Source organism: Nomascus leucogenys, chromosome 12 (assembly GCF_006542625.1).
Source record: "Nomascus leucogenys isolate Asia chromosome 12, Asia_NLE_v1, whole genome shotgun sequence".
NCBI lineage: Eukaryota > Metazoa > Chordata > Mammalia > Primates > Hylobatidae > Nomascus > Nomascus leucogenys.
In genome coordinates, this window is record NC_044392.1 from 34,662,656 (window position 1) to 34,667,770 (window position 5,115).

Consider the following 5,115-nt stretch of genomic DNA (forward strand, 5'->3'; position numbering starts at 1 on the left):
CACAGCTGGGCACGGTGGCTCACACCTGTAATCCTAGCACTTTGGGAAACTGAAGCAGGTGGATCACCTGAGGTCAGGAGTTCAAGACCAGCCTTGGCCAACATGGTGAAACCTCATCTCTACTAAAAATACAATAATCAGCCAGGTGTGGTGATAGGTGCCTGTAATCCCAGCTATTCAGGAGGCTGAGGCAGGAGAATCGCTTGAACTCAGGAGGCAGAGGTTTTAGTGAGCCAAGATCGTGCCACTGCACTCCAGCCTGGGTGACACAGACAGACTCCATCTCAAAAAAAAAAAAAAGAAAAAAAAAAAAGCACCGCAGCTGAGGAGTTCAATTGCTTTTGAAGGTTATTAAAATATTGCAAAAAAGATTCTTAAAGCAGATGCTGGGGAGATAAACCATCAAAAGAATAATATAAGGCAAAATGTAATCAAGACTAATGTGTTTCCCAAGTTATAAGTCAATAGGAAAGTACAGTCACTTTTTAAAAAAATTAAAATTATTTTTCTATTAAAGAATATTATATAAATTAAAAATATAAACAGATGCATTTATTTCTATTGTTTTTTCCTAATCCCAGACTTTTTGTTGTTATTTTAAAAGTTATACGCACGCTGCAACCCAACATCGTAACCCACTTTTTTCAGTTCGTATTATAAGAAGCATTTATTCATGACATTACACATTCTTAATAAACATCACATTAATTGAGTGACTTTTTGATTATGTCTGCTGTTAGAGGGGAGCAGATTCAAAATGACTAGTAATTAAAAAGTCATTTTTACAAAGAGCTAGGCAAACTTTGATTAATCTGAATGCTTAGAGAATTAATTCTTCTTTATAAATTAAAACTCAACCTTAAAAACCATGTAATGTTCTAGCCAGAGAGACAGGAAATACAATTAAAAAGCTGAACAGCACAGAGGCAGAATTATTATCTTTTCCTCACCAGTCTCTCAGCAATGATTTAAAAAAAAAAATTCTCAGGACGAGGGCAGATATAGGCTGGAACAAAGGAGTCAATTGAATTGTTGAATGGGGTTGTTTGAAACTCATAGCTGAAACAATAGTCTTGAAAGACAAGGTACCAGAGAGTGGAAGGGTTTTTTTAAATTCCCAAAGCTGGCTTTGAACATCAAAAGCCAAAACCGGAAGGAAGCTGGGCATAAGATTTATCCACAAACCACAGAATAGGTAGGAATGTACAACAAACTCGGCTGCCTCCTGAGACCTGTTTATTACTGAGATAAGAAGCCTATTCCAGAATGTAAATCAACTTTATCACTATGAACACTGTTTAGTTCAGTTGGCACTGTTGTTGGTTTTTGTGTGTGTGTGTGTTTTTTTTTTTTTTGGTAGCAAGACTTTCTTGATGAAGGAAGCAATATGGTGATTTATGTGCTGACACCAACCAGACTTAGTTTGTTGCCAGCCAGCACTTTGAGTAGCTCTGATGTAAGAGATAGTTTTACATTTCAAAAGGGGAGGGACCTGAGAGTTGGGAAAGGAAAGCAGGAGAGTAAGATATTGATATTCTTGAGCTTCCCTGTGAGGATGTTCAGAGTCCTAATCCCTCTCCCCCACCCCTGTTGGCTTCATGCCAGCAGTGGGGTGTAGAAAATGTGTGTTAGAAACCTCTGATAGGGGCTCTTTTACCAAGGACCAGCCAACATGGGCCTCATTCACACCCAAACCGTGAGGAAGGCGGCCCAGGTCGTCATAGAAAAGTACTACACGCGCCTGGGCAACGACTTCCACACGGACAAGCGCGTGTGAGAGGAGATCGCCATTATCCCCAGTGAGAAGCTCTACAACAAGATAGCAGGCTATGTCATGCATCTGATGAAGCGGATTCGAAGGGGCCCAGTAAGAGGTGTCTCCATCAAGCTGCAGGAGGAGGAGAGAGAAAAAAGAGACAATTATGTTCCCGAGGTCTCAGCCTTGGATCAGGAGATCATTGAAGTAGATCTTGACGCTAAGAAAATGCTTTTGGACTTCGGCATTTGGCAGTCTGTCCAACCTGCAGGTCAGCCAGCCTACAGTTGGGATGACTTTCAAAACGCCTATGGGACCTGTTTGAATCTTTCTGCAGTACTGTAATATTTTCAATAAACCTGGGACAACCGCACAAAACAAACAAACAAACAAAAATAAACCTCTGATAGGTTTGGTGGGAGTGGGGCCTGAGGCAAGAGGGCACTCGTGCCTTGCTCCCCAAGGTGTAGCCTAGGCAGACAGCGAGGCCGTTAGAGAGGCACGCATGATGCCAGAGCGATAGTCACTGTAATTGCATGAGTTACTCGAGGACTACCTCACAGTGTCCTAGCAGCCTTGAGGTCCAGAGATCTGGTGTGGAGGAGGGAGAAATATTGTGAGAGGGCTAGAGACTTTAGAGGCCTTGGGTTAAGATGATGAGGGGCAGAGTGGCGTGCCTCATGTTCAGAGGCCTTGGCAGTGTTGCAGGCAACTGTTACTGGAAAGGGGTCTCTATCCAGGCCCCAAGGGAGGGTTCTTGGATCTTGCGCAAGAAAGAATTAGAGGCGAATCCATAAAGTGAAAGCAAATTTATTAAGAAAGTAAAGGAATAAAAGAATGGCTAATCCATAGGCAGAGCAGCCCTGAGGGCTGCTGGTTGGCTATTTCTTGATTATATGCTAAATAGGGGGTGGATTTTTCATGAGTTTTCCGGGAAGGGATGGGCAATTCCTGGAACTGAGGGTTCCATCCCTTTTCAGACCATATAGGGTAACTTCTGGGCATTGGCATGGCATTTATTAACTGTCAAGGTGCTGGTGGGAGTGTCTTTTAGCATGCTAATGCATTATAATTAGCGTATAATGAGCAGTGAGGACGACCAGAGGTCACTTTCATCATCATCTTGGTTTTGGTAGGTTTTGGCTGGCTTCTCTACTGCATCCTTCTATCAGCAACGTCTTTGTGACCTGTACCTTGTGCTAACCTCCTATCTCATCCTGTGACTAAGAATGCCTAACCTCCTGGGAATGCAGCCCAGTAGGTCTCAGCCTTATTTTACCCAGCCCCTATTCAAGATTGAGTCACTCTGGTTCACATGCCTCTGACACATCCACCACAAAGGTAGAGAGGAAAGAGCCATGGGGCTGTGATGGCTTGCAGATGAGAAGACAGCCCTGGGACAAAGGTAACCTCCAGTGCCTCTCTTTGTTATGGGGCACTTAACTGCTCTTGGCCAGGCACTGTGGCTCATGCCTGTAATCCCAGCATTTGGGAGGCTGAGGTGGTCAGATCATTTGAGGTCAGGAGTTCGAGATCAGCCTGGCCAACATGGTGAAACCCCATCTCTACTAAAAATACAAAAAATTAGCCAGGTGTGGTGGTGCATGCCTGTATTCCCAGCTACTCGGTAGGCTGAGGTGGGAGAATCACTTGAACCTGGGAGGCGGAGGTTGCAGTGATCTGAGATCTTGCCATTGCACTCTCCAGCCCGGGTGACAGAGCGAGACTTCATCTCAAAACAAAACAACCAAAAAAACCTTAACTACTCTTTTTACCCCCTTCATTACCCAAAACTTAGATATACTCTGCCATCCCTGTTCCAAGGGGTGGAACTTGGAATTGACTAAGTATTCTCTCCTCAAAAAATGGCAGACAGCTATACTCAAAGTGAGTCGAATGGGCAACACTGAATTTTCTACTATTGGTGGAAGTGGGGGCTTGAGAGTTAAGTTAGTTACGCGGAAATAAAAATATATTTCTGCACTCTTTAGGTTGTGATCCTATCAGTTAGGATAGGCTAGGTTATGCTGCAGTATCAGATAATCCCCAACTCTCAGGCACATAACATATCTACCATGGGGCAGCTGAAGCTTGGTTTGAAATCATCCTCACTTCAAGACCTATGCTGATGGAGCTGGAACTTGCCTTTTTGCAGAAGGAAAGACAGCTCTGGAGAGTCTCCTGTTAATGATTAAATGCCCCAGTTCAGAAGTGACACACATCACTTCTATTATTTCCACTCACAACTTATTGACCTGTATCAGCCACAGTGTCCCACTCATGAGGGGGCTGGAAAATATTGTCCTTCTCTATGTTCAGAAGGTGGCAATCCAAAAATATTTGATAAACAGCACTAATGACTACCCTAGTAGCTGTAAAAGTCTTACCCATTTCACATTTAGGGCTTCAGAACAAAAACAAAACAAACAACAAAAACAAGATATATAAAGTGCTGTGGTTTGGATGTGGTTTGTCTCTGACAAAACTCATGCTGAAATCTAATTGCCAATGTAGCAGCGTTGGGAGATGGCGCCTTTAAAAGGTGATTAGATCGTTAAGATAGGTTAATGTCTTTCTTCCAAGACTGGGTTAGTTCTACTGGGAATGGATTAGTTCCCACTAGCACGGTTTGTTACAAAGCAGGGTTGACTCTCAGGTTTTGCCCTCTTTGAACACACCCACTTGCCTTTCTGCTTCTCTGCCATGTTGTGACATAGCACATGGCCCTCACTAAAAGCAGAGCAGATGCCAGTGCCATGCTCTTGGACTTTCCAGCCAGCAGAAATGTGAGCCAAATAAATCTCTTTTCTTTTTAAATTACACATTCTCAGGTATTCTGCTATGGCAACACACGACAAAACTTAGGCATATGGAATAGCTCTGTAGAGCACAGAACCTGAGGTTGAGTTTTGACTCACTTGTACATGGAGGTACGCTCTTAGCTAGCTTACTTAACCTCTTTGACATTTAGAGTTTCCCCAGGGTTGGTGTAAAAAGTATATGAAGTAACTTCCTGGCATATGGAAGTGACACAATAAATAGCTATTATTTTTATCTTTTTTTGTTATCATGTGTTTCTTTTCCTGATAGTTTATAGTCCTAATTAAGTCAGAGTGCTGGTTAGTGGATTTCCAGCTAATTAAAGTCTTTTTTTCTTTTTAAAGTTTATCTTGGCCGTGCGCAGTGGCTCATGCCTGTAATCCCAGCACTTTGAGAGGCAGAGGTGGGTGGATCACTTGAGGTCAGGAGTTCAAGACCAGCCTGGCCAACATGTCTTTACTAAAAATACAAAAATTAGCTGGGTATGGTGGTGCACACCTGTAATCCCAGCTACTCAGGAGGCTAAGGCAGGAGAATTG

General features: G+C 43.1%; 1 pseudogene; it reads left to right on the forward strand.

Annotated features, from left to right (window-relative positions):
- Positions 1-1,672: 1,672 nt before the first annotated feature.
- LOC100599195 lies at positions 1,673-2,081 on the forward strand (annotated as a pseudogene).
- Positions 2,082-5,115: the final 3,034 nt, after the last annotated feature.